We start from the raw sequence: 20,988 nt of genomic DNA, 5'->3' as shown, positions 1-20,988 counted from the left end.
CAAGGAGTTATGGAGCTGGGGCCCCCCTTTTTTTTTTTTTTTTAATCTACACTGCTTTTTATACTCACATCTGTTATATCTTGGCGACTGGTAGAAACTTCCCATTTTAACATCATACGACCCATCCTATGATTCTTTGCTCCCATTTAGCACATTTAAGTGCCTCCCTCAAAGAAGCAAAAAAGCACAAGCCAGTAATGCACCATTTGCAACCAGCTCTTGAGGGGACCAGCAAACAGCTGTTCCCTGGCCTCAGGCTACCTTTGAAAATGCAGTCAGTGATGGAGGAAGGTCATGTGGGAAAGAAGCATATTTGTGACACACTCAGGATGGTGACTGGGACTTTAGTGATAGTTACAGAAGCTGGTAAAGAAAACCCATGAAATAACTCACATTCGCAATTATATTGGTTAGCTATATTTTCCAAGTTACAAAATGTAAGGCTAAATTTAAAGTCAGTTCTGTGTGCCACTAGCCCCACGTGGAGTTGGGTAGCAGCTGTTGGGGATGTTACAGTCCATTAATTGTGATGTTTTCCCATAGTTTGGTGGAAAGCAGTGGAGGGAGAAAACACTGGAAATTGCTTTTAAAAATAGCAGGCCGGAGCGACGAGCTGATCTCCCTCTATGCTTCATCGGGAGTTTCTGCAGGTGTGGTACACATCACCACCAAAGCCACTGATGTGGCAGTTCATTCCAACCAGCGCCAAGGGGCTGTGCAGTCTAGCAGCTTGTGACTCAGTGGACAGAGGGCTCTGAAAGATGGGGGGAGTGGCTTCTCTGGTGAGCTGTCAGAAGAGAAGAGACAGAAGGAAGTGAGTAGAACAAAGGACTTAGAAATCTACAGGGTGTGGAATTGTACAACCTGGTGTGGTCAGGTGTAGAGAAAATGACTTATGCTCTTCCTGGGAATAGAAATGTAGTTCTCTTGGCACTAGATCCCCAAGAATGCTCACACACCCAACTATATCCTCTTTGCTTGTAACATCTGTGACCTCCACACTCCCTTCATCCAGCTAAGGAAGGCAACATTATATAAGAAAGATAACAACAGTAGTGATAATAACAGCCAACACATATTGAGCACGTATGTACTGGGACTGTTGTAAGTACATTACATGTATTAGCTCATTGATTTCTCACAATAACCCTGTAAACGGGGTACCATAATGGTCCCATTATCGTGATGCAGAAATGGAAGCACAGAGAGCTTGAAAAACACGGCCAGGTAGCAGTAAATGTGAGTTGGCTAATGCAGGGATTAAAAGCATTAACTTGGAATTCAGACCATAAAATGCTGCATGTTTGGCTTTGAACAAGTTGATTAACATAAATAAGTTTTAGTTTTTCATCTATAAAATGGGAATAATAATAGTTCCTACATCTCAGAGTTGTGCTGGCACTACTAATATGCCTGGTACATATTAATAAATGGTCTACTATTATCGTTACTCCCTAGGATCTTTTAAGTCTTTTTCACCCCAGCTGCCCCCAACCCTGTCCTCCTCACATACCATACCATTCCCATCTAAAACGTGTGTGCGTGTGTGTGTGTGTGTGCGCACACGCGCGCGTACATATTCCTGGTCGCTAGGGAAGAAGGGAGATGGAGAAATGGGTCAGCCACTCAGGACTCAGCCTAGGACTGGCAACTGTATAATTAGCTGCAGCATCCCTGGGGTGTCATCTGCCTGCCACTTTTTGTTTGTTGATTTATTTTGATTTGACACACCGGGGCAGATGGCTGGGAGGGGAGGGAGGTTGGTAAGAGTCAATATTTGGTGACATGTGAATAATGTACTTGTGGAATTAATCAGCCTTATCATTTTTGGCTAGTTGCCATGGCCATGGAAAGTCAAGTGTCATATAAATCAGAATAAAGGGATCATAGCATATCACTGCTCTTTGTTTTTCTCAATCCAAGCCTCCTCAAAGCGTCCCTGTCCTCCCAGCCAAGGCCATGGTCTCAGGTACCTTAGGTACTACAAATGGTGGGAGGCTTATCTATATATACCTTTGGATGATGGGATGGACTTTCTGTCTCTCTCAGGAAGCATGTGTATTTTAGGGCAATGGTTCAAAGACCAGCAAGCAGGTTTGGGAAACAACAAAATGACTAACATTTTGTTCTGCCCGTGTAAGTGCATTAAAAAGATAAAAATACCAATATTTATAAAAGGGCATTTTAATACCAAAAAGTAGGAAGGACATAATTTCAGATACAGGATATTTCTTTAAGTGGAAGAAATTTAGTTTAACAGAAAAACTCTCCATCATCCTATTTTTTTTTCTTATTTCATTGATGACTAGTGAAAGCCTCCTAACAAATTGGCCATGTGAGTGTACTTAATATAAATGGAGTCAAGAAGACAGAACACTTGAAATACAGCTTCATTTGGAGTTCTGGTGGATGTGATTATGGGAGACACCACGGCAGAGCATTAGCTGTTTAGTGCTTCAGTATTCCCAATTATAAAATGGGTATATCAGTTCCCACCTTGCTTACTTCTTGGGGTGATTCTGAGGATTAAATGAACTAGGCAATATAGGTGGGAACAAATGCTAATCTCTTATCTTATTTGGGAGGTCCTTGGGAGCAGCAACTCTGTGTCTTTCTTTGGCATCCCCAGTGTCTGTTGCATAGAAAGTGATTGATACAAGTCTACTGAACGAATAATACAACAAGTCAAAGGAGTGACCGCAAAAGCAGGGAATCCAAACCAGACAGGAGGGAGGGCGCTTCCAGGACAGGGCGCTCACCTGCTCCTCCTTCCCCTTTCCAGCCACCACATACTCTACTTATTCATAAAGACTAGATTCAGCACTCAGCCAGAGTGCTCTTAAATCTCCAGCAAACTCCATCTGTTATCTCTGAAATCCAGTTAATTTTCTTTTCCTTGGGGAAGGCCTTTCACGCAGTGACTCTTATTAGTATTTGTGACACACCCCATTAGGGTATTGACTTAGGAGCTGGATTGCCTGCGTTCAGATAATGTCTCCTCCACTTATGAACTTCATGCTTTTTGGCAAGTTACTTAACCTCTCTGTGCCTCAGGTTCCTTATTTGTAAATGGGGATAGTAACAGAACCCTCCTCATGAGGTTTTTTTTTTTTTTATTAATTTTATTTATTATTTATTTTTGGCTGCATTGGATCTTTGTTGCTGTGTGGGGCTTTCTCTAGTTGCGGCGAGCGGGGGCTACTCTTCATTGTGGTGCGCGGGCTTCTCATTGCGGTGGCTTCTCTTGTTGCGGAGGAGGGCTCTAGGTATGTGGGCTTCAGTAGTTGTGGCACATAGACTTAGTAGTTGTGGCTCACGGGCTCTAGAGCACAGGCTCAACAGTTGTGGCGCACGGGCTTAGTTGCTCCGCGGCATGTGGGGTCTTCCCAGACCAGGGCTCGAACCCGTGTCCCCTGCATTGGCAGGTGGATTCTTAACCACTGCACCACCAGGGAAGCCCCTCATGAGGTTTTTATGAGGATTAGATGAGTTAGTACTTGGCATCGTGCCTGGCACTTTGTAGGCACTTAGTAAATGTTAGTCTGCCATTATTAATGCTCAGAGGCTGCAGTGAGACCCCTTCAAAGAATGGGGAGGTAAATTATCCTTTGAGGGCCCAACTAGATTCCAGCAGTTATGGGCAGATTCTGAGAGAGACAGCTTGGCTCCCAGGCCTGAGATTTGAATAGTTTGATTGAATATTTTAATGCATTTAAAGACAGGTGATGTCAGTCAGTCACAAGGGCATAATCACCATGGAAGATAAGAAAAAGGAGAGGCCCGAGACAAAGGTGGATAAAGTCCATCTGAGCTCTCTCTTAGTTGGCAGTGGTGCCGGGAGCATTAACCATTATCTTTTAAGGCTTCCCAGACTACTATGAAGTCAGACCCTGTAATGGAGATAGCTGTCCCAGGCAGTCTTAACAGTTGCCATCTTTCACCTGCCTGACTCCCCTCTGTCTTGATCCAGGGCTACAGAACACCTTTCCACAGGCAATGCGTAGGTTTCTGTCCCAGATCTATCTTCAGGAGGAGAATAGCTTTATGCGTCAATCATGTGATCATGGTCACTTATCCTCTTTGTGTCTACCCTAAGACCAAACATCAGACCATGGACCATGGTCAAGTCCTTAAGTGAGTAACTGCCACGTTGGGAAACCTCTTGGAAGACAGCTGTCAGCCCTGTTCTTACTTTGACCTACTGTAGGCAGAAGTCTTTCTCTGCCAGCTGACACACAGACAAAGGGGCAGCTCCTGAGTCTGGAAAGGGGCCAGTGTCCAACAAGCTATGTGCATTGCCTACAGAGGTGGGTACTGAGCACCTGAGCAGGATCAGATCTACCGAGAACCAAAGTCCCAGGTGACTCTTCCTTCTAGCAAATAACTTTGCTGCTGAGCCTGGCAGATGCTGCCAGAGGCTCAAAGTGCTTCATAAAAGTTGACTTAGGAGGCAAGGGACTTCCCTGGCGGTCCAGTGGTTAAGACTTCACCTTCCAACGCAGGGGGTGCGGGTTCCATCCCTAGTTGGGGAGCTAAGACCCCACATGCTTCGTGGCCAAAAAACCAAAACATAGAACTGAAGCAATATTGTAACAAATTCAATAAAGACTTTAAAAATGGTCCACTTCAAAAAAATCTTAAAAAAAAAAATGTTGACTTAGGAGGTGAAACGGGCCACAGCAAGCCTTCATTTGTCCTGGAACAGTAGTGACTAGGACTGTGGCTTTGACCTCAGCTGTGTCACAAATAAAAGATGACCTTAGTGACAGGAATATGAACTGGATTCCCTTGCACTGGCCTTCAAAACGTCTGTTTCCGGGGCTTCCCTGGTGGCGCAGTGGTTGAGAGTCTGCCTGCCGATGCAGGGGACACGGGTTCGTGCCCCGGTCCGGGAGGATCCCATGTGCCGCGGAGCGGCTGGGCGCGTGAGCCATGGCCGAGGAGCCTGTGCGTCCGGAGCCTGTGCTCCGCAGCGGGAGAGGCCACGACAGTGAGAGGCCCGTGTACCGCAAAAAAACAAACAAACAAAAAAAACATCTGGATCTTACAAGCCAGAATTAGGTCTTAGTGGTTGAGAAGCGGCCAGAAAGGATCAGAGACCTTGCTTCTCCTCCCCACACTCCAGGCCGCTCATGCTCTGAGCTGTCACGTGCGCTGCCATTCCAGCCCAGGGGAACGCACAAAACGCCTTTCTTCCCTGTCTCTGGCAAACACCCTTCCTTCAAACCCCAACACAAACAACAGAACTGAAGGAGCTTAGGGAAACTGGTTCAGCGGTTTTCCACCCTTTCACCACCCAAACCCCTTTTATTAGTTTACTCCATAGGCCCTGCCTGTGTTTTGAAAGATTTTTGCTCCCAGATAAACAGCATTTACCAGGAAATAAGAAGATAATTAACCAAAGGCTTATATAATTACCAAACTGAAATTTCGATTTGCAAATAATCATGCTGAGTTCATCTAATTTCAACCCAAAGCAAAGAGGCTTGATGTGTTTAGCAGTCTGGGGCAGCCTGATCTCCAGTAACTGTGCAAACCCAGGGAGATTTTTCTGGCAGAAAATAGAGGAAACCCACGGACTATTTTCTAGGCTCTCAGGAGGTCTGAGGGCCCTCTGTTGGGAACTAGCAATCTAACCCCAAACCCTACTTTTCAACTGAATTCATTTATTGGTTATGTTGAGACAAATGGACAGGAAGCTTACATTTATTGTGTCTCTACCATATACAGGACAGGGTGCTAGGCCCTCTCACATGTGTGATCTCATTGAGAATTCACAGCCCCTTTATGACATAGGTAGTACTATCATATCATCCCCACTTTACAGATGAGGACACTGAGACAAGGGTAAGTAACTTTCTCAAGGGCATATAACTAGTAAGCGGCAGTGTTAGGACACTGACTCAGGGTTTTCTGGTTTTGCTTTAACTGCTTTATTGAGATATAATTCACATACAACTCACCCACCTAATGTGCACAATCCAATGGTTTTTAGTACGTTTGCAGAGTTGTGCAACCATCACCACAATTCATTCTAGTAAGTTTTCATTACCCCATAAAGAAACCCCAGACCTATTGTTAGTCACTCGCCATTTCCCCCAACTCCCCCTCTCAGTCCTGTGCAACCAGTAATCTACTGTCTGTCTCTGTGGAGGGACTTGCCCATTCTAGATATTGCCTATCAACTGATGTAAGTTTTTAAACTCTAAAATCCACATACATCAAACTCTAGCCCAGGAGTCGATGCAGATTACAAATCCTTTTTCATAATTTTATAGACTTTTATATTTAACTTTGGAAGTACACAGAATGCACAAACGCTATGTCCTTCATGTTTGAAGCACACGAAAATGCAAATATTATTCCGTATCAAGGTAAAAAATGGCATGCAATTATGCAACTGTCATATACTTGAATTTGAATGGCCACACTTCCCAGTCTCTTGTACCATTTTGCCAGGCAACCACCCAGCACTCTGAGAGAAGAGACCTCTATTCTTGCCCTCTTGTGAGCCTTCTCATCATTTGGTTTTGAGCCGGGTCGCCATAGCTGCCTTCAGGGTACCTGGTGTGTCCCCCTCTCTGGGTTGAGGGTCTGGCCCATGTCATGAGGTTTGCTTCCTACCTAAGAGACCCTTCTGTGTTTCTGGCTTCCCTGTTCTACTCTCCTTAACCTTTCCTTACCTGCAAATTGCTGTTGGCAGCATGATTTATTCTCCTGCCACAGACGGTAGGGATGTTTAACAGCCACGTCTAATATTTTTCCATATAGAATTCCCCTCTTGTCAGCTGCTTTGTCTCTCAAGTTCAGGTTCTGTTTTCCCAGGTGATTAATTATTCCTGCTAGATTCATCCTATGGCATCTCCAGGGTCTGTTCTGAAAGTCTGTCTTGAGTGCTTGTGTTTGGCTTGTGCCTTGGGTATCAGTAAAAAAAACTGCTCACATTCTGTGGTTAAGAAAAGTCACAAGGGACATGGACAGGCCTCCTTGAAACTGGTATTCCACAAGGAGTCACCACCTTTTTGTTCATTTGTTCCTTCCTTCATTTTTCCATTGGCTCATCCAGAGCATCATCAGCTTATCAATCACTGTGGGTGTGTGGAATGCAGCCTCACTCCCCATGCAGTGCTCCCTCCCCTACCCCTGCTTCTCATTTGAGGAACAAATGCACAGGGTACCAGCTGTGGGTCTGAACTCGAAGCTTTTACACAATTATGGGACCTCTCTCTGGAGTGTCAAATTTACTATTCAAATATTTCAGGGGCTTCCCTGGTGATGCAGTGGTTAAGAATCTGCCTGCCAATGCAGGGGACACAGGTTCGAGCCCTGGTCCAGGAAGATCCCACGTGCCGCGGAGCAACTAAGCCCGTGCACCACGACTACTGAGCCTGTGCTCTAGAGCCCGCGAGCCACAACTACTGAAGTCTGCATGCCTAGAGCCCGTGCTCCGCAACCAGAGAAGCCACCGCAATGAGAAGCCCGTGCACTGCAACGAAGAGTAGCCCCCGCTTGCCAAAACTAGAGAAAGCCTGTGCGCAGCAACGAAGACCCAATGCAGCCAAAAATAAATAAATAAATCTAAAAATAAATAAATATTTCAGGAGGGAATTTTTTTGTTAAATCAAGGACTGATCCATTCTGGAGAAGAATTTTAAATTAGCATAATTTTTAAAGATAAATATAAAATCTCAAAGACATCTTTGGGCTTGTGAAGAACTTCTTCGACCCCCCACTCCCCGCTTCCTCCCCCCCACCACTGCACACACACAGATCAGACACATACCCTGACCAGCTCCAGGTAGATATTTATAACCCCAGTGACAGGCGTAGGGGCCTCTAGGTCCAGGGAGATGAAGGAGCCTCTTGATTCTGCTTCTCTTATTATCCAGTTTGGAAAATCTGCAGGCAAGTCTACAGTGCAGTGTTCTGAACTGGGTCTTTTGCCTTGGGTCTCTCTGACAGGTATCTGGCAGCAGTTTCCTATTCAGGGGCCCAGGTCACCCACTGAACCCTTTAACCTCCACGAGAAGCCAGCGAGGTGACTATTCTTCAATGATGTTTAAATATTTTGAAAATCATGTCTAACACCAAGCAGTCTTTATTCTTAACTCTTCACCCTATTAGATGGCCTTAAATGCCTGTCTACTTTTCATGAATGTTTCTAGGCCCCCTTCAGATTATCACATCTAATTCCAGACAGAATTGGGGTCACCTCTCCCACCATTGTTGATAGACCAAAAAGCAGCACCGGAATTCAGAACATGTTCTGAATTCAGAACAATTCTCACTAGCTGTAAAATCTGGACATGTTCCCTAACCTTTCTTTGCCCATTTCTTCATCTGTAAAATGCGGCCACTAGCAGTTCATATTTCACAGTGTTGTTACTAAATGGGCCAAAATATGTAAGGCACAGAGTGACATGCCTGGCACATTGGGAAGTTTCAGTAAATATTCCCATAGTTCAGTAAATGTGTATTGAATATGTACATGGTTGAAAACTTTTCATCTTCAAGGAATACCTTTGTTATTTTGTATCCATGGGCCTCAGTTTACCAATCAATGCTGTAACATAAGATTAAGTCCACTAGCAGGGATGGAGTTATCTATCTTAAAAAAATCAATTCAGTTTTAGCAGAGGCCTGAGAATCCTTAGTGATTTCTCCTTCTCCTTTAGGATTTTTAAGGTTCATTTCTATTCCTTTTCTTCTGGTATTCTGTTTACCATCTGCTTCTCACAGTGCGTGTGTGTGTTTGTGTGTGTATGTGTGTGTACTACTTCAATATATACCAAATCTGCTTAATTTCTTGTACTTGTGAAAGTCTTACAGATTATTAATACTTCAAAGGACTGACCTCCCTGGATCCCTGTGCATTTTTCTGGGACACAATTGGAAGGTTCCATCAAGTCTAATCTGCTTAGTGACACAAGGGTTGTGGGACCTCATGTATCTAATATTTTCTCCCTAACTCTAGAAGGTATGCTAAACCAGCCATTTACAACTTCCCTGTTAGTAATTACAAGTGCACATCATTATTTCTTTTTTGGTCCTAAGATCAGCTTGGCAAATTGTATGATCAGGCCACCAAAGATGGCCGTTCTCTTGCTCTCCGTATATCCCCTGTTAGACCAGTCCCTGCCTCACTGCACCTACTCACCTGACTGACCTTCCCTCTCAATCTTAGAGCCTAATCAGTAAATGCCTATGTACTTGCCCCCGGCCCCAGCTAGTGACTGTTACAATCTTTAGATCAGAACTATCCCTACTATGACAGTTTATGAGGGGCAGTGAGGGGTGTGCTCCTCTGCTGGTCTCCCTAGTAACCGATGACCCAACCTGACGTCACTTCCCTCTATAACTGGTAACCTCCCTCTTCCTCTTGTAGCAAAGAATACTGCCATGTCCTGTCTGCCATCCGCTGTCCCCTCAAAGGGTCCTCCAAAACCCTTTTTGCTTTGGACGTGTAAGATCCTTCTATCCATTAAACCACTTATGTCTCTGTCGCTGACTCCAGGCTCTTTCTTCAGTCTTGAGGCTGGGCAAGTGCAGGGCCTGCAGGCCTGCAGGGTGTAGCCCAACACAAATGGATTAGTTCACACAGTTTTGTATTCTGTATTTTGGGAGAAAGAAAAGAAGGACTTTGCCTGTCACAGTGAAATCTCCCTTTCCCCTAACTAGGGAAATATGTGCATCTTTGGGCCCTTATTCTACTCCTTTGTCACTGGGGACCATCTTTCTTAATGGAAGATTATGCCTTTGTCCATTTCCAGCTACCCTCTCTCTCTTCTAAGAGGTTAGGGGATTTAAAACCAAACTCCTGCCATTGTGTTAAGAGGTCACCAGAGCCATCGTTATAATCTGGATTTGAATACCTCTCTCATAAAAGGGGTCATAAAAGAAGTTTGATCAAGACTAACTAATGACTTTGGAGCACTCTACTTTTCTTTTTTATTTTTCCTTTCCTTAAATGTACAAGTCTTATTTATTTTTTTTAATGATACATGTAACCTTATTTATTCATTTTTATTTTTATATTTTGGCTGCGTTGGGTCTTAGTTGCAGCATGCGGGATCTTCGTTGCGGCATGTGGGATATTTTGTTATGGCACGTAGGCTCTGTAGTTTGTGGCACAGGCTCTCTAGTTGAGACACGTGTGCTCAGTAGTTGTGGCATGCGGGCTTTGTTGCCCTGCGGCATGGGGGATCTTAGTTCCCCGACCAGGGATTGAATCCCCATCCCCTGCATTGGAAGGTGGATTCTTTACCACTGGACCACCAGGGAAGTCCCTGGAGCCCTCTACTTTCCATTTAAGCTTTGGACTGGCTTGATTCAGATCTGGACCATTGACTCTTTTGGTTTCACGTATAGAGTTTCAAACTTGTTTTTTAAGTGAACAGCACCCAATATGATCCTTCAGTGAGTTATTTTCCTTAATCATAGAATAGATGATGTCACTCTCTTTGTGATTATTTTTATATACCTCTGCCAACCAAGCCTTCTGATCAGGATACAAATCACGGAATGTTAGAGATAGAAAGAGATTAAGGATCATCTAGATTCAATTTCTCACTTTACAGAAAAGGAACTATGAGAAGTGAGGTGATTGGGTCAAAGTCACAGCAGATTATATTTCCTATAATTGTTTGACTAAAGCCACACTCCTGAGCAACTTGTGTTATAAGTTGGCAGAATGGGCAGGAGGAAGAGAAAGATATCAATGTCAATGGCAGAAAGTGAGCTGGGACGTTGTGTGAACAGGGGATGTCAGAATGGGGAACCAGATCTTAACCAGATAATCAGAACCAAAGATGGAGCACAACTAGGAGACACAGGTGAGAAGTCAAAGGATGGGAAGTCATGAAGCGGTCAAGTGCCAAGAAGCAGAATTGTGAAAAGAACTGGGAAGATCCATGAGGCTTTCTTCTTTTTTTTTTTTTTTTTTTTTTTTTTTTTTGCGGTACGCGGGCCTCTCACTGTTGTGGCCTCTCCCGTTGCGGAGCACAGGCTCCGGACGCACAGGCTTAGCGGCCATGGCTCACGGGCCCAGCCGCTCCGTGGCATGTGGGATCTTCCCGGACTGGGGCACGAACCCGTGTTCCCTGCATTGGCAGGCGGACTCTCAACCACTGCGTCACCAGGGAAGTACCTGGTTTTATTCTTAATTGCATGAATTCTTTTCATAAGTTTGCCTTTTAAAAGTAAATTTTATTTTTTAATTAAGTAATTATATACATAATTAAGAAATCAAATAGTGCTAAAAATGCTTATGATACAAATTAGCAGCACCCTGTACAACCCTACACCAGCTGCCAGTCTTTTGCTAAAGGTAACTGCTTTGAAATTTTATTTGCTTTTTCTGGTAGCCATTTTCACATGTTTAGAGAATATGCATATATTGCAATTTTAAAAGAGTTTTCTCCAGTTTCATTGAGAAATAATTGCTGTACATCACTGTATAAGTTTAAGATACACAGCATTACGGTTTGATTTACATATATTATGAAATGATTACCACAGTAGGTTTACTTTACATCCTCATCTCATATAGGTATAATAAAAAGAAAAAAATTTTTAAATTTATAAATGTTCTAAGAGATGAAGATTTAATATCTCCACTTCCCCTTCCTCATCCTCTCCCCCAAATTTTATCATAGTTTTATTTATATCAATAATTAGTGTTTGCATTATTATACCAATGTAAATATTGCTCACTGTAGAACCTATTAGAATGCTTTGATTACATGTCCTTTCTTATATAGCCTTTTGTCATTCTTTGGATTAACAGTTGCTTAATTGCGTCTTATTTCCAGTTGCTTCATCATCTCATCTATCATATCACCCTTCCTGCTGGGTCCAGTTTTTTCCTGGACACTCTTTTGTGAAGCCCTCTCTTTTCCTGCTTTTTTGTGGTTGGATGGTTCTCTAGTCCTGCCACACAGTTATCAACCTGGGATCTTCTCTTAGTGGCTTTTCTAGGTTGGATTTACTGTCTCCAGAATGCCATGTCTTTCTCTTCCTTGGATACTTCTTTGGCTGGCTGGTACACATCCTCTCGTCATTTTCTAAGAAAGAAATTTCAATTTTCTGAACCTAAACCTGTCTGTAAGTATCTTTATTCTGTTTTCATACTTGACAAATTGACTGGATGTAAAATTCTAGCTTGAAAATTTATTTTCTTTACAAATTTGAAGTCGTTGCTCCATTGTTTGCTCGCTTTTAATATTACTGTTAAGAAGACTAATAACAATTCTGAGTCTCATTTTCTGATGATTTGTTCCCCTGGAAGCCTTTAGAATCATCTTTTTTATTCCTGATGTTTCAAACGTTCACATTTTGGGAGGTCTTTTCATTTGTTTGCTGATCATTCAGTGGGCTTTTGATAGTTAAGTGAACTGACACCAGGGTCAGATGGCCCAGATTCAAAACTGGCTCCCCCACTTACCAGTTATGGTGCTGGTTAACTGACTAACCCTCTCTGGGCTAGTATCTTTGTCTGTAAAATCACAAGGAACCTCCTGACATTGCTGTGAGAATTAAAATAAATAACATAAATATAGCATTAGAATAATGCCTGGCACAGGGTGGCACCTCAGTAAATGTTTTTGCTGTATTGATAGAGTCATCGTCAGCACCCTGTTCTGTGGAGTCAGCATAGAAAAGTGTGTCCAGTCCGGTTGTGCATCTCCCTGAGTTGGTCTGGCTGCCATTTACTGCTGGCCCTCCAGGAGGATCACCTGGTACCAACCAACATTCTTCAAGGCCCCAGAGGAGAGGTTTCGGCCCTTATTAAGTTCTGTCTCTGTCATCACGTGCTTGGCTGGCTAGGCCCTCAGTGGCAGCTGCTCCAATCCTTCCTGTCACTCACAGGCATGATTTGACAGGACTCTGCCTCATTCTATATGTCACCTGTCTTTCACTTCCTGCCCTAGAGATTCCCTGTTTCCACTGAGGCCTGAGACTCTGGATCCACCCAACATCCACACGGGCTTGCTGGCTCCCCAAGCAGGGCTTGAGAAACTGTCGGCAGACACGCAAGCAGGTGGATGTGCTACTGGCCTGCGTGCACTTGTCTGGATGCTGCCGCTACGATGGATCTGGCTTCCTTGGTAGCCTCTGAAAGGACCAGACGGAACAACCAAGAAATGCAGGGAGGGTGGGTTAAAATCCCATGGGCATGTGTGACCAGTTGAAATGGGAGCCAGGGGATCAGTTCTCCTACTGCCTCCTGGTTGGTTTGTCAAGAGGCTTAAAAGCAGCCAGCTGCACTTGTTATAGGTCCATGGCCAGCCTGAGAGCACCTTCTCTTATATTTGTTGTACTCGCTTCCTGCCTTCCTCCCTCTCTTCCCTCATTCCTGCTTTTCTGGGATTGCACTCCCAGATGAAGGGTTAGTAAATACACGTGTGTCTTTGGTTCCATTTTGTAGGGAATCCAGACTAAGACACATGGAGTTCAAGAGCTTGGGCTCTGGAGCTGGCCTCTGGGTTTGAATCTTGGTCTTAGCCTTGCTGACCACAAGTTACTTAACCTCTCTGTGCTTCATTTTCCTCATCTGTGAAATGGGGATAATACTAGTGGCTACCTCAGGGTGATTGGAGGTTAAAATGAATGCTTATAAAACACATAGTAAACACCCAATAAACGTTAGCTATTATTATTCAGTTCCATGAACTGTTCAGTATCAATTTTTGATAGTTTCCTTCCCACTGTTTTCTCCAGTTCTCTGTTTTCTGAAACATCTATAATGTCAATATTGGTTTTCCTGAATTGATTCTCTATGTCTCTTATAGTTTCTGTTGTATTTACCATTATCTTTGTCTTTTTGTTCTATTTTATGAGAGAGATCCTTTTCTTTATATTCTAAGCCTCCTATTGAGTTTGTACTTTGGTATCATGCTTAAAATTTCCAAGATTATTTTGTTCTCCAGTTGTTCCATTTTAATCATATTCTGTTCTGTTTTGGGGAGAGAAAGAGTGTACAATGTCTTCTCCATGCTCCTGGACTCTCTCACTGTTTGGGCTTCTCCTCTCTTAGGTGATACTTATGCTGGGCCAATTTCCTGTTCCTTTGCCTTAGTGACTACTTCTCTCCCCATCTCACAGTCCCTTCCTTTTTGTTCCCAGGTGTAGGGTTACCAGATTCAGCAAATAAAAATACAGGATATTCAGTTAAGTTTGAACTATAGATAAACAACGGAGAGTGTTTTTCGTATAAGTATGCCTGTGCAATACTGGGGACATGCTTATACAAAAATGTCTTCATTATTTGTCTGATATTTAAATGTAACTGGGCATCCTGTATTTTATCTGGCAACTCTATCCAGGTGCCTTTTTATTTTCTGAAGATCAACGTTGGCTTAGTAGTACAAAAGGGCTTTGTCTTCACACCACTTCTTTTCTTAAAGGGACCCACAGCTATTTACATAACATATGGCAGTCTCACACCCAAGCAGTTGTAAATTAGAGCCTGCTTATTCATTGACAAGTTAGGAACTCAACCGTATTTCTCAGCTGTCTTCTGTTCCCCAGCCTCAGATTCAATAAATAAATGTGTTGTTCCAATAGTGTGTGTGCCATTGTGTTGCCTTTGTTCATTGTCTGTGCCCGCTCAGGGCCCCAGGGTGAGATAGCCCTGCTATCCTAGTGTGACAGTGGCTCCACGGTCACCATCTCTGCTCTGTTCTTTGGAGGGTTTGGAGGTAATTCTTACCAGGTCTTTGTTTTTAAGAACATTACCGCATTCTGTTGGTTTCCTCGTTAGTAGACTCTGGCAGGTGACAGATGTATGGAGCAGGCTTTGTTAGTGCTGTGTGACCGAGAACACAACTTGATGAAGAACATGTGTCTTGTAAAGAAAAGCTAAATTATGATTGAACCAATTATGTGAAAGGATACAGGAAATGAATATAATGGATAGATACTGCTCAGGAAAGCAATTCACAAAATCACATTAACATTTTCATGTAATCCCCATGGAGTTGTCCTTTTATAGGTCATTTCCTTAAAGGTATTTTTCTTTTCAAGTTATAAACCTGTCTGTGGTACTTCACTCCTGGTTCACTGTCAAGAACTCTCCCTGCTGCATTCCTGAGGATATCCAAGAGGGTCAGCTATTAACAGAACTGGGCTAAATATATCCCTTCCTGGAGCCTCTAGTCTTTGCTCCAGAGTCAGCATCCTTTGTCAGCCCAGGCTAATTTCCTTCCCGTTTCCCTTCCACCTGGCAGGACAGCCTCATTAGAGGCCTCAAAGATCAGCCTCAGAGGTCGGCATGAGGAACTGAGAAGCTTCTTAAAGGCCTTGTCTATTTACCTACAATGGTTGGCCCACCTGCTCCGCATAACCACTCCCCAGCACATACTTTATACATCTGCTGTATATCCTGCCTCCATGTAAACTATAAAGCACACCCTGACCTAGCAGCAGGCGCGTGCTTAAAGGAGGCTTTCTATATCTGGGACGTGTAGGTTTCATCAAATGACAGGGCATTTGCCTTTCTTTTTCCTAATGAAAAGAAATGAACGTCTTGGATCAGAGAGTCTGAAATGGGAAGATTTATATATATATTTGCTTTTCTTGAAACTAAGGGATTGTCCTGGTTGTGGGACTTTCAGTGCTAAAACTGGGACAGTCTTGGGCGAACCAGGACAGTTGGTCACCCTCTGTTGCCTTCCCCACCACCACCCTTCAAATTCCCTTCACCACTCTCTCTTACTCTGGGAAAGAGGTCATAGCCCCAAACTGATCTTTGGAAGTTTTGCAAGAAATAATCCAGAGATTTTGGGAGTTTCGCATTAAAGCAACATAAGGAGGAACTAGCAATGTTTTTGTGAAGATATTTGTGAGAAAAGGAACCGTAAGAGATTGAAGGGAAGGATATAACTATATTTTTCATTTGTAAAACCCCCTCTAAAGAGCTATTTTAAATGTTTGTTTAGCTTGCTTGCCTTGCTATTTCAATAAATGTTTCTAATATATAAGAAATAGAAAAATTTGGGATCATATATCTGTAGCATTTGAACTCAGAATCGCAATCTGTAATTGTAGCAAATCCTCCATTACCCTTTCAAAGCTTCAAGACCCACGGCACTCTGCCTCCACCTGGTGGCAGTGTGCATAAATTAAGTCCTGACCACCTACCCCACTCCCCCACCTCTGTGTGTGTGTGTGTGTGTGTGTGTGTGTGTGCGCGCGCGTGTGCGCGTGCGCGCGCGCGCGCTGACAGCCTCACTTTGGGGAGTTGATTTTTTTTTTTAACATCTTTATTGGAGTATAGTTGCTTTACAATGTTGTGTTAGTTTCTGCTGTACAACAAAGTGAATCAGCTATACATATACATATACCCCCATATCTCCTCTGTCTTGCATCTGCCTCCCACCCTCCCTATCCCACTCCTCTAGGTGGTCACAAAACACCTAGCTGATCTCCCTGTGCTATGCGGCTGCTTCCCACTAGCTGTCTATTTTACATTTGGTAGTGTAATATATGTCCATGTCACTCTCACTTCGTCCCAGCTTACCCTTTCCCCCTCCCTGTGTCCTCAAGTCCATTCTCTATGTCAGTGTCTTTATTCCTGCCCTCAGGTTCCTTAGAACCTTTTTTTTTTTTTTTTTTAGGTACGGTATTTGTTTTTCTGACTTACTTCACTCTGTATGACAGACTCTGGGTCCATCGACCTCACTACAAATAACTCAATTTCGTTTCTTCTTATGGCTGAGTAATATTCCATTGTATATATGTGCCATATCTTCTTTACCCATTCATCTGTCGATGGACACTTAGGTTGCTTCCGTGTTCTGACTATTGTAAATAGTGCTGCAATGAACATTGTGATACATGACTCTTTTTGAATTATGGTTTTCTCAGGGTATATGCCCAGTAGTGGGATTACTGGGTCGTATGGTAGTTCTCTTTTTAGTTTTTTAAGGAACCTCCATACTGTTCTCCATAGTGGCTGTATCAATTTACATTCCCACCAACAGTGCAAGAGGGTTCCCTTTTCTCCACACCCTCTCCAGCATTTATTATTTTTTTCATACACACACACTGTATTTTATTTTTACAAGAGATAAATAACCTGACACCAAGCATTGTAAATGGATGACCACAACAAAAGCAACAATGATTGCAATTACCAAACACGAAACACACTCATACTATGTCATAATATTGACATTCAGTCCAGTGATCCTCCACTGTAACAGCTCCTTTACTTTGCAGTGAAAATTGATTTGTATATTTTTTGCCTCTGAGTCCTTGTGGGATTTTTTTTTATTCAAACAGAAAGTCACAAAAATTATAATCATCCTCATCAGTTCACTCAGTACCATGTAATTAATTTTTTTTCATCTTGATCTTTTGTTAGCACTTTTATGAATTCATCAGTTTTCCATTAGAGTTCTGAAAATGCTTATTCATTCAGTTCAGCAGTATAGTCTGTTACTAGAAACCTGTACTTGTCAGAGTCTTTTCCATGAATTCCTTGAAGGTGAAGCCCTGTTACAGGAACATTTTTGCAAATACATCAGAGTACACCCAGAACTGTCTGTAAATGACAAAAGACTTAAAAATGACCACGGTTAAAGATTTGATGAAAGTTCATAATAATGCAATTGACAAGGAAATTTAGTTATTTCTGAGATATACATTTTAAAGTAGTAAGTAGAATTATGACTTATAACATTATACCAGAACATATAAGATTTTTAGAAATTTCATGTAATGTCCGAAACATTGATATTAACATATTTCCATACAAATAACCCAAAGAAAGTTTAGTATTAGTTGGTTTTTTTTTAATATACTGCACGTTCTTATTAGTTATAAATTTTATACACATCAGTGTATACATGTCAATCCCAACTGCCCAATTCAGCACACCACCATCCCCACCCCACCGCGGTTTTCCCCCCTTGGTGTCCATATGTTTGTTCTCTACAACTGTGTCTCAAACTTCTGCCCTGCAAACTGGTTCATCTGTACCATTTTTCTAGATTCCAAATACATGCATTAATATACGATATTTGTTTTTCTCTTTCTGACTTCACTCTGTATGACAGTCTTTAGATCCATCCACGTCTCAACAAATGACTCAATTTCGTTCCTTTTTATAGCCGAGTAATATTCCATTGTATATATGTACCACAACTTCTTTATCCATTCATCTGTCAATGGGCATTTAGGTTGCTTCCATTACCTGGCTATTGTAAATAGTGCTGCAGTGAACATTGGGGTGCATGTGTCTTTTTGAATTATGGTTTTCTCTGGGTATGTGCCCAGTAGTGGGATTGCTGGATCATATGGTAATTCTATTTTTATTTTTTTAAGGAACCTACATACTGTTCTCCATAGTGGCTGTATCAATTTACATTCCCACCAACAGTGCAAGAGGGTTCCCTTTTCTCCACACCCTCTCCAGCATTTGTTGTTTGTAGATTTTCTGATGATGCCCATTCTAACTGGTGATACCTCATTGTACTTTTGATTTGCATTTCTCTAATAATTAGTGATGTTGACCAGCTTTTCATGTGCTTCTTGGCCATCTGTATGTCTTCTTTGGAGAAATGTCTATTTAGGTCTTCTGCCCATTTTTGCATTGGGTTGTTTGTTTCTTTAATATTGAGCTGCATGAGCTGTTTATATATTTTGGAGATTAATCCTTTGTCCGTTGATTCATTTGCTCATATTTTCTCCCATTCTGAGGGTTGTCTTTTCATCGTTTATGGTTTCCTTTGCTGTGCAAAAGCTTTGAAGTTTCATTAGGTCCCATCTGTTTATTTGTTTCTATTTCCATTACTCTATGAGGAGGATCAAAAAAGATCTTGCTGTGATTTATGTCAAAGAGTGTTCTTCCTACGTTTTCCTTTAAGAGTTTTATAGTGTCCAGTCTTACATTTACGTCTCTAATCCATTTTGAGTTTATTTTTGTGTATGGTGTTAGGGAGTGTTCTAATTTCATTCTTTTACATGTAGTTCTCCAGTTTTCCAGCACCACTTATTGAAGAGACTGTCTTTTCTCCATTGTATGTCTTTGCCTCCTTTGTCATAGATTAGTTGACCATAGGTGCGTGGGTTTAACTCTGGGCTTTCTATCTTGTACCATTGATCTATGTTTGTGTTTTTGTGCCAGTACCATATTGTCTTGATTACTGTAGCTTTGTAGTATAGTCTGAAATCAGGAAGTATGATTCCTCCTGCTCCGTTTTTTTCCTTCAAGACTGCTTTGGCTCTTCGGGGTCTTTTGTGTCTCCATACAAATTTTAAGATGATTTGTTCTAGCTCTGTAAAAAATGCCATTGGTAATTTGATAGGGATTGCATTGAATCTGTAGATTGCTTTGGGTAGTATAGTCATTTTCACAATATTGATTCTTCCAATCCAAGAACATGGTATATCTCTCCATCTGTTGGTATCATCTTTAATTTCTTTCATCAGTGTCTTATAGTTTTCTGCATACAGGTCTTTTGTCTTCCTAGGTAGGTTTATTCGTAGGTATTTAATTCTTTTTGTTGCAGTGGTAAATGGGAGTGTTTCCATAATTTCTCTTTCAGATTTTTCATCATTAGTGTATAGGACTGCAAGAGATTTCTGTGCATTAATTTTTTATCCTACAACTTTACCAAATTCATTGATTAACTCTAGTAGTTTTCTGGTGGTATTTTTAGCATTCTCTCTATATAGTATCATGTCATCTGCAAACAGTGACAGTTTTACTTCTTCTTTTCCAATTTGTATTCCTTTTATTTCTTTTTCTTCTCTGATTGCCATGGCTAGGACTTCCAAAACTATGTTGAATAATAGTGGTGAGAGTGCACATCCTTGTCTCGTTCCTAATCTTAGAGGAAATGCTTTCAGTTTTTCACCATTGAGAATGATGTTTGCTGTGGGTTTGTCATATATGGCCTTTATTATGTTGAGGTAGGTTCCCTCTGTGCCCACTTTCTGTAGAGTTCTTATCACAAATGCGTGTTGAATTTTGTCAAAAGCTTTTTCTGCAGCTATTGAGATGATCATATGGTTTTTATTATTCAGTTTGTTAATATGGTGTATCACATTGATTGATTTGTGTTTATTGAAGAATCCTTGCATCCCTGGGATAAATCCCACTTGATTATGGTGTATGATCCTTTTAATGTGTTGTTGGATTCTGTTTGCTAGTATTTTGTTGAGGATTTTTGCATCTATATTCATCAGTGATTGGTCTGTAATTTTCTTGTTTTGTAGTATCTTTGTCTGGTTTTTGTATCAGGGTGATGGTGGCCTCATAGAATGAGTTTGGGAGTGTTCCTTCTTCTGCAATTTTTTAGGAAGAGTTTGAGAAGGATGGGTGTTAGCTCTTCTCTAAATGTTTGGTAGTATTCACCTGTGAAGCCATCTGGTCCTGGACTTTCGTTTGTTGGAAGACTTTTAATCACAGTTTGAATTTCATTACTTGTGATTGGTCTGCTCATATTTGCTGTTTCTTCCTGGTTCAGTCTTGGAAGGTCATACCTTTTTAAGAATTTGTCCATTTCTTCCAGGTTGTCCATTTTACTGGAATAGAGTTCCTTGTAGTAGTCTCTTAGGATGCTTTGTATTTGTGCGGTGTCTGTTGTAACTTCTCCTTTTTCATTTATAATTTTATTGATTTGAGTCCTCTCCTTCTTTTTCTTGATGAGTCTGGCTAATGGCTTATCAATTTTGTTTATCTTCTCAAAGAACCAGCTTTTAGTTTTATTGATATTTGCTATTGTTTTCTTTGTTTCTATTTCATTGATTCCTGCTGTGGTCTTTATGGTATCTTTCCTTCTGCAAACTTTGGATTTTGTTTGTTCTTCTTTCTCTAGTTCCTTTAGGTTAAAGGTTAGATCGTTTACTTGAGATTTTTCTTGTTTCTTGAGGTAGGGTTGTTTAGCTATAAACTTCCCTCTTAGAACTGCTTTTGCTGCATCCCGTAGGTTTTGGATCATCATGTTTTCATTGTCATTTGTCTCTAGGTATTTTTGGGTT

At 41.8% G+C, this 20,988-nt stretch overlaps 1 protein-coding gene and 1 long non-coding RNA gene across 2 annotated transcripts in view; one reads left to right on the top strand and one right to left on the bottom strand.

Moving 5' to 3' along the window:
• The window catches only part of ALDH1A2 (aldehyde dehydrogenase 1 family member A2), a 342,743-nt gene that overhangs the window by 68,790 nt on the left and 252,965 nt on the right, over positions 1-20,988 (top strand). The gene's annotated exons all lie outside the window — the stretch shown is intronic.
• On the bottom strand, positions 422-9,171 carry LOC141277857 (uncharacterized). Its single transcript, XR_012329721.1, has 3 exons — positions 9,158-9,171; positions 7,784-7,911; positions 422-787 (listed from the first exon to the last, which is right to left on the bottom strand). It is a non-coding gene; the product is annotated as an uncharacterized lncRNA (long non-coding RNA).

The sequence above is a fragment of the Tursiops truncatus genome, chromosome 2 (genome assembly GCF_011762595.2).
Source record: "Tursiops truncatus isolate mTurTru1 chromosome 2, mTurTru1.mat.Y, whole genome shotgun sequence".
Taxonomy (NCBI): domain Eukaryota; kingdom Metazoa; phylum Chordata; class Mammalia; order Artiodactyla; family Delphinidae; genus Tursiops; species Tursiops truncatus.
The sequence above is the reverse complement of the archived record's forward strand: the minus strand, read 5'-3'. Positions and strand labels throughout refer to the sequence as shown.